The sequence below is a fragment of the Tupaia chinensis genome, unplaced genomic scaffold (assembly GCF_000334495.1).
Source record: "Tupaia chinensis unplaced genomic scaffold, TupChi_1.0 Scaffold143740_1, whole genome shotgun sequence".
Taxonomy (NCBI): Eukaryota; Metazoa; Chordata; class Mammalia; order Scandentia; family Tupaiidae; genus Tupaia; species Tupaia belangeri.
Genome location: NW_006203589.1, coordinates 296915 through 306447, shown reverse-complemented (window position 1 = coordinate 306447; position 9533 = coordinate 296915).

The window sequence follows — 9533 nt, the reverse complement described above, 5'->3', positions numbered from 1 at the left end:
AAATCACCCCCCAGGGGGGATGGTCACGCCGCAATCCCTTCTCCTCCATTCTCCTCTCGGGATCTTGGGCACGCACGCACACGCGCCCGGCGTGAGTTTTAAGCCACCGAGTCCGGGACACGAACCGCGGTCGACTACGTGGGAGTCCAGCGACATAGCCATTACGCTAACTGCTGGTTCCCAATAGCATTAACTTTTCATGAGCATTTCCTAAGAAAGGAATCCAGGATCTCATGCCAATCACTGGAGGTGCTAACTTATTTAGGAGTCCAAATTCCCTGATCCTGTCTTTCAGTTACCCGGAAAGCCCTGACACAACTAGATTTAATTTGATCATTTTTTGAAGAGCGTGGAACAATTAACGGCAAATAAATGGAATTAAGATCAAATTGAATACAGGCTTTCAATGATATGACTTAGAATTTGATTTTAAGCGCGGTAATGAATATAAAATGAAAGCTTGGCTTGGATGGCCTCTGGAGCCTCCTGGGACTCCGAGTGCCATCTACTGGTCAAAGCCTGCCATGACACCTATCATATGAACGAGGCCTTCTCATTTAAAGACCTCACCATGGCTTTTCAAACGTGGCTTTATACAACTCCCCCAAGAGCTTTCCTGACATCTTGGCTTCCCTGATGCATTGCACTGTTCCTAGAACAAAGAAATATCTTTATAAATATTCCCTCCATGAATGAAAGGATGAATGAATGAATGGGTGACAGGCTAAATATATAGACAGGTGGACACTCTTGAGCTTCATTGTGAAATAAGGGAGTAACCCCTGCCCTACCCACTTCACAGGTCTTTTGGAAACAATGTATAAAATAATGACTGAGAGGGACCATATGGACGTGAAGGACTATTATGACAACCCAATGCCAGGAGGTACAGGAGTCAAATGATGACCAGGGTAGGCAGTAGGCTACAGAGGCAGGTACTGTGTTAAAAACAGGAAACTTGAATGAACACAAAATGCCCTGAGCCAAGGCCTTGATAAGCACCTGGAAATGTATAAATATATGCACTGCACCCCTTTGCAGCCCTGGCTCACAGATCCTTCTCATTGTGTCTGAAGAGTGAAGAAGGGAGATTTCTCTTTTTCTGGGCTCATTTGGAGATGAAGTGATGTTCAATGTTTGTCTTTCCTCGGCTTTGTAAGATCAGGGTCACTGTGCTTGGGGCAGTAAGCTGGCCTGTCAAAGCCCCTCTGCAGTTAGGAAAAGTGGTTTCTGAAACGCCACTGTCAGGCTGGCCGATAGTGAGGTGCCCGTTTGAGCGTGTCCAGTGTTGACAGTGTTTGACAAGCGCCCTGCCGGCCTAGCTTTCAGTTGCTGCACACCCAGGGCTCTGTCTGCATAAAGGCGGCATGACATGGCAGAGAGAATACAGACGAGGGGTCAGGAGCTGCGCTCTGCCACTGGCTGGCTGGGCAACCTTGAGCAAATCAGCTTGCCCTTGCCGGTATATAAACCATCTTATTAGGACAATGTCACAAGATAATGCCTGGGGAAACACTTTGTAAACTAAAGCACTGGACCCAGAGTAAGGAGTGGCTATTAATAGAACCCCAATGAACATTGTGCCCCTGATGTGACTCAACACAGCTCAGAAGCTACAGGGAGTGTCATGTGCATGGATCTGGATCTGGTTTCTACTTCTGGACTCCAACTCCATCACAGCAGGTCCACGGCAATCTTACTTCACATCGAACTTGTGGTCCACCAATACTTACTCCCTACTATACGTGTGTGTGTGTGTGTGTGTGTGTGTGTGAACTACATTCCTTCAAATCCACCCACTTTTGGGGGGGGAAATTGACTATTTTTAAACTAAATGTAGATTTTGTATTACATTTCCACTAGCTAAATTTAATATTATCATTTTGGTTCACCAATATAGGCTATTAAAATATTTTAATACCAATTTGGCCATTCCATACGCTGCCTCACTGTGCTCCCTTGGTGAGAGCTGAATTTGAACAGCGTTCAACCCATGCATTCACCAGTGCATTCATTCATTCACATTCATTCATTCAATATACATTAGCTGGGCACTCGCTATCCCCTAGATAGTGTGTTAGAAGCCAGGAGATGCAGAGGGTGTATCTGATAGAGGGTGGCAAGCGCCACAGCAGAGACATGCCCTGCTGCCATGAGCTCGGAAGACAGCCTACTGACGCCAGCAGCCGTGGGAAGGTCCTCCAGTTCAGATGTGGCAAAGGCTAATACCAATTTGCTTTTTTTGTTTTTTAGGTTTTTTTTTTTTTCTGTTATAATGAAGACTTTATTCTATGGCTGTAGCATAATATATTTAATAACTTCCCTTTGGATTGACCTTCTCATCTTTTGTTGTGGTGGGGGGAGGTTGCCATAGATCCCATTTTAAAACATTTTTAAAATCATATGTAAATCTAACTGTAGAATAAATTGTCACGAACACTGACCTATGGGGTCTGAAAGTATGTCCATGCGATATTTGTTGTCATTTTGCCCTCCAGTCAAGATGACACGATATTGTCCTCTTATCAGCGGTAGAGGAGCATAATCATCCCCTTTCACCTTGAAGTTATATTGTTATCAAACTTCTTGTTCTTTCTAAATACAATAGGTGAAAAATTATGTTTTATTATAACTTTTTTTGTGTTTCTCTTATGAATGCTACTGAATACATTTTAAAAGTTTTATGGACAGTTATGGTTTTGATTATTATTTTCATGGGTCATTAGTATTTTCCTTACTTATTTTCATTAAATAAATATATATATATAAATTTATTTATACATTCAATCATTGTATATCACCACAGCTTGTAAAATGAACTCTCCCAGCATGAATAGATTGTGCACTAGTCCAGTTAAAGACATTATCATACATGTTATCAATAAATAATTCTCCATTTCTGTGTTTCTTAAATGCCTTGCCTCTCTATTTTTCTCTATTCCCTCTGATTCCCTCCCCACCTCCCAACCTCCTCCCACACTGTCTCTAGTATCCCCAACTGTTCTCCATGCTTCTATCCTCCAATCTTTCAGTTTCTGCCATAGAGTGCGGGCATTTGGTATATATTAAGTGGAGACATACAATGTATCTCTTTCATGGTCATATGGCATTTGAGCGACATAAAGAGGGAAAGTGAAAATGATCCCCCAGGGAGGATGGCCACACCGCAATCTCTTCTCCTCCACTCTCCTCTCAGGATTTTGGGCATGCACACACATGCACCCAGCATGATTTTCAGGCCACCAGGTTCAGGACTTGAACCACAAAGTTGACCATGTATGATCTAGCACCTTAACCATCATACTACTTGCTGGCCTTACATACTCCCTTTCTTTATGAGCACACCGATGGACTAGAGTTTCCAGCCCTTAAAAATTCTTGGTGCTTCAGAATTAGTGATCAGTGACCAGGATCTTCTCTCTGGGAATGTGAAGAGAGGAAATCCGTTGTGGCAGATCTCTCAGGATTTCCTCTGTCTTCCAAGCAAAGAAACTGCAGGTGGCAATAGCTAGCTTGTTCTTGTATTTCTGACCTCTTCACCCTATCCTACCCACTTGCTAGGGCACGTCCACTCTGCAAACATCTATGGCATTCCTACCATGGGCCAGCCACTGTGTTGGGCTCCATCACATCATCTTAAATCCTGAGTTCCACCTTGGGGAATGGTGTCTTCTTCTTAGTGGACCCCCTCCCTTGGCACTTCTATTACAACCTAGATCAAGTTCTGAGCATCTTCATTCTTAAACCTCTGGCTTAATACTGGGCACTCCAAGGCACTATGAAGGTGCTGAGTGAGGAGTCAAGGAATGCCTCTTCCACGTGGTCCTTACATCAGCGGACCACTGCAGTGACGAAAATCCAGTTGTAATAAAGACATAGGCTCAACTCCCAGAACTTCCACCAACCAACTTTGCAATTTCAGTCACCCCCTCTGAACTTCACTGTAAAATGAACTCAGTAAATTAGAGGACTCTTGTGTTCCTTTTCAGCTCCATTATTCTAATTCTTCCTATTGCTGATCCCTAATTTCTGTATGAACATACTACTCTGTCCTAATCTGACTTTATATTAATGGTAAAACAATTTTATTTATTTATTCATTTATTTATTTACAAAAAGAAGCAGAAGGAAGGGGAATTAATTTAGGCAACTTTCCTTTCAATGAAACATCTGCTGGCAACATACAGCCTGAAGCCAGAAAGCAACTGCTATGATTTCAGAATATTCTAAGATGCTTCCTTGCTGTAACCTTCTTTCAGGCCCAGACTAATCCTATCCAGGCTCAAGCTCTATGTGAACTGTCAGGACTAGTTTGAATTACTCATGGAATTTCTGCGCCCTGGACTAGTTTGGGAGATATTCTTTGCAGATGTATTCATCCTTTCACGTCTTCAGTACTCTTAATAATGAGCTGTTTCGATAGACAAGTCCATTCATTTCTTTGGGCCTTGGTGTCTTCATCCGAAAACAGGGAAGACAATGTCTTCTCCCATCTTTGGCTCTGGAAAGCTTTTGGTTCCGTAACTGCAGGTGCCTGCGCCCGAGATTCCACATTCAGCTCACTAACAGCAGCAAACCACGTAGACATTAAAAAATGAAGGATGCCATCTGATGATTAAGCTCAAAAGGCATTATGCAATTAGCAGAGGACGTTGATCACACAACATGTGAGTCTAATTGCAGCGCATGCAAATGTTTGCTAAATTAGATAAATAGGGTTTGTAGTCACTCTGGTGCACAGATTGAGTTGTAAAGTTAAGGAAAATATAAAAGTTAATTATAAGATGGGAGTGATAAGCATAGGGTATGTGCACTAGGTCGATTAGGATTATTAACCAAGTAATCATCTCATGCCAGAGGTGGAGCGTTACAGAAGTCCCGGGCCCATAGTCTGACTACCGTGTAATGAGGCTCCATGTTTTATAGGACACAAAAAACATGCTTCATTTTTACACAGCACCTGTCATCTGGGGAGCCTCAGCGCTTGGAGCTGGCTGTACAGGCTTACAATATGCCCGTTGCACATCATCGAGGTAAGCAGGCTGCATGCACCAGCTTGGAAAAGAAATGCTGGATCCAAGCTAGAATCAGACCCTCTCTGTGGCAAACAACAAACCTACAAGCCTACTGATCAAGTTCTGAGCATCTGCATCCCTAGGTCCTGGGCTTATGACAGCGCACTCCAAGGCACTATTTGAAGATGCTGAGGGAAGGAGAAGAGTCAAGGAACACCTCTTCCACACGGGCCCTACATCAGAGGAGCATTGCCACAAGAAGATCTGGCCAGGAATGAACACAGGCTCAAGTCCCAGATCTGCAACCAACCAACTTAGCGATTTGGGGCAGGCCCTCTGAACTTGGCTGTGAAAGAGGAGTTCTTATGAGAGTGCACCCACTAAGCCTTCCATGGGGAGGGAACGAGTCCTGAAAAGGTAGCTCTCGTGGGAGCCTGGGTGCTAGAGGCAAAGTGCTTGGATTTGAATCCTGGCCCATCACTAACTCCTTGACATACTCAGCCTATTGTGCTCTGGTTTCCTCATCTCTGAGTTGTGGATACATAATATCAGTGACTTCTCAGAGCTGGTGCAAGGATTAAAAGAATTACTACTTTTAAGAGCGCCAAGAATACTGTCTGGCACTTAGTAACCCCTCAGTGACTTATACCTAACTTGGGTTTTCGCTGTCCATTAGTTTACTCATTCAACAAAATAAGGGCCCTCTATGTGCAAAGCACTATACTAATGAACATAGTGGGACACACACACTAGGTTCCATCCTGACATGGGGATGCAGGGGGGACACGCTAGCTGCAGTGAAGCCATGTGTGATGTATGCTGTGTAAGTGTTACAAAATGCTGCAGAGGACCTTCCTTCAAGCTGACTGGAGAAAGCTTCCTTTCCACCAGGCCACGGGGAGACTTTAAATACAGGGGAGGTCGTGGGGGAAGGAATCCAGCGGGGTCCTTGGATGTCCCGGTATCTCCCAAGGACGAGGGGACTATGATACCCCTCCCAAAGGTTGCAAAGATGGAATGAGATAGCTTGGTGATAATGTACCTGCACCTGCACAGTGCCAGCCAGTTAGGGAGCTCTCAGTAAATCCGGAGAAAAGAAAACCAGCACCCCAAAACATGGAAGACCAAAGAAAAGAAAACAAGTGTGCTGCTGAGCTCTGTCTGTTCATCAATGCCTCAGAGGCTTTTTCCAGACCTGACAGAAGCACCAGCACCGCTGGCACACGTCCTATGCTAAAGGCTCACAGAAGTCTGCGTGGCACACACTCGCGTCAGCATCAAGACAGACCAGCTCGCTGTATTGATTTAGAGCTAGGAGGTGGGGACACGAGCGGCCACCCCCGATCCTGCCTACAGCATCAGGCCACGCATGTGAGTAAATCTCTCCCTTGTTTCCATCCAGGACCCCAACATCATCCTTCTCCTGCTCCTCTGCAATGCCAAACGACTTCCTGGTTTCCTGGGTTGAGGGTTATAGATGATCCCAGGGGTGCTGACCAGTCAGCTGGTGTGGGCGGACTTCAAAGGCCTGTTGACACAGCTGCATGCCACTGAGCCAGGGGCCAGCCTGTCTGAAATGCTTTAGCCACACCCCCAGAGCAGAGCCCACCCCCAAAGGGACCCATAAACCACTCAGGCTCCTGGAGCACTGTTACTTAGTTGACACAAACACAACAGGAGAAAACAACTGGTTCTACCAAATGGGTCACTGCAGTTTGACATTACAGACCTCAGTCTTGGCCTGATCCATTTTCTGTCACTGCAGAGCTCTGCTCACAGCTAACGTCCTCTTGCACACAGTATTCTTCAGCAAACCTGCCGTTACTTTTCAAAAACCCCCTGAACCCACTGAGACAAACCTGTAAGGGTCGTAGAGAGATGTCAGCGAGCTGTGGAGCAGGGGTCTGACCCTGGTCCGTTGGACTTCAAAGCCTCTGCATTTTCTAGTTTCCAAGAGAAACTGAGCATCAGCATAGGATTGTACGAGGTCAGGAGAAGTAAGTAATCAGGTCTGCCTTGCCCGAGTGACAGGGGAGGCTACTACAGCTCAGAGGTGTTGAGTGACTTGTCTAAGATCACACAGCAAGTGCCATAAACCAATAAGCTAGCGAGAATTCGATCACATTAATAAGACTACTTCCTTATAATCAAACAGCAATTAGGTTTTTTTCTTTTACTTTTAAGTTCCAGAGGGCACATGTATGCCCCAGAAGAAGAGAGAGAGAGGGGGGAAGGAGAAAGCGCCCCACCAGTGGGGCCTGTTCATGTTGCAATTCCTTCTCCTCCATTGCTCCATCCTGTCGGGATTTGGGGCATGCAAGCACACATGCTCCATGTGTTTTATAAGCCATTAGGGCTAAGATTCAAACCACAGTTGGCTACGTGGGTTCATGCTCCCTCAACTACTAGGCCATGAGGCTGGCCTTCCATTAACATTTTTAATCAATGTGTTTTTTTACATATGTTGCCTCAGTCAATCTCACACTATCAATGAAGTCATATACACACACAAATACGTATATGCATGTGTGTGTGCGTGTATGTGTGTGCGTGTGTGTGTGTGTGTGTGTGTGTGTGTGTGTATGCATGCCAGAGGGGAGGAGGGAGAAAGACCAATGAAGAGAAAGTACCCCTGCTGATAGGGCCTGGTCATGCTGCAATCCTTCTCCTCCAGTTCCCCATCCCTTCAGAATCCTGGGCACACACATGCTGAGAAACACATACAGTGCATCTGACATTCTGAGCCAGGACTCACAATGTTTAACCACTGCTCTATGGGGCTGGTCCCAGTGACATTTCTTTTTATTTTAGGGAGATATTGGGTGCGTGCACTCACCTGAGAGACAGAGACAGAAAGCGAGAAATCACCCACCAAGTGGGATGGCCACTCTGCAATCCCTTCTCCTTCATTCTCCTTGCAGGATTTTGGGCATGCATAAACACACACGTGGCATGAGTTTTAAGCCACCAGGTCCAGGACTCGAACCGTGGTCAATTGTGTGGGAGTCCAGCAACATAGCCATTACAACGTCTGCTGGTCCCAAGTCCCAGTGAAATTTCTATGCCACAGTTACACCCAGCCTCTTTCTCAGAGGAGAAAATCGAGGTCAGAAAGTTAAGAGGCTTACCCAAAGTTGCTGAACTAGATGGTGAACCGGCAGAGTTTGAGCCGGAAGTGGAGTCTTTGGATTCTCAGCTAGTTGGCAAGTGTTAGCCAAATCCAATTCTAAAGCAGGCCTGTGCTTAGAGCGAATAAGATGTCTGCTGCTGCGAGAGAAATGACAGGAGAGTGAAGTGGTAGAGAGGCGATATCTGTCGATAGAGCCAGTAAACTAGACCAGGAACTTAAATAAATGGTTCACTCACTAATTCTAGTAAGAGATAAGGTAGTTATCTTAAAGTATTTCTCCTCTTCAATGTATCATTCTCAAACATTTCTCTAAATTCAGTCCATAAAAAATAAATTAACAAAAAAAGATAAAGCAGGCTTCTAGCTATAAGAGTCCCAAAGACACTGGGCACAGCTACCATTGGGCGCTGAACTCAGTTGCCCCTGCAGTAGGGGGTAGGGAGATGGGGAGGGGTGAGAGACACAGATCCAGCTGGTGAGAAGAAACAGACTCTCAGACACAATCTGGCTACTGAGAATCTCTCCAGTGCCGTTAAAACAAAACTAAAAACAGAAGCAGACATACATTTGTCTGGATTGATGTGCATTATATATATAAAATAATGGATAACGTTAATAGCTATTATTGAGTACTAATTACCATGTGCTAGACACTTTTCATTCATTAGTTCATCTAACCCTTACGACAAAATTTCAAGGTCTGTTTTAATTCCCATTTTAGTGACAGGGGAAGGCGATTCAAAGAGACTAATTTGCCTAAGGCAACACAGCTATAACAATGAGGTGGGTTTTGAACTAAGCATGGTCTTTTTCACCCCAAAGTCCTAACTTTCACCCACATCCTATCCTCTCTCAAGGAAGGATGACTTACTAGAAGATGCCTCTCTGTTCCCCAGAGCCTAGTTTCTCTAAGAGTAGACATCTATGTTACGGCACAAATATAACATTATTATCACAATGATGCCGAGATAACTATTAGGTCAGCGGCAAAGCCACGATGTATTTTTCTTTTTTTAAATTTAATTTTATTTATTATCATAAATTTTATTTTACATTTAATCACATACATCTTTACAATGTATTACATTTCTTTTTCCAGTACAATTACCATGCATAACAGTACAGACAAAGACATTACTACCCACATCATCATCAAATAGCTTTTTAGCTTTTTCTCAGATTATTATTGTTTATTCTCAATATTCAATCATGATATATCATTTGGCTTAAAAAGAGAATTTACCCAACATAAAATACTTCTCAGACTAGTCCAGTTGAGAAAACTATACATGTTAGCATCAGTAGGTAATAAACCATTTCTGTCCCACTAATGTCATGCCTCTCTATTTGTTCTCTTCTTATCCTTCTCTATACTCTACCTTCTCCCC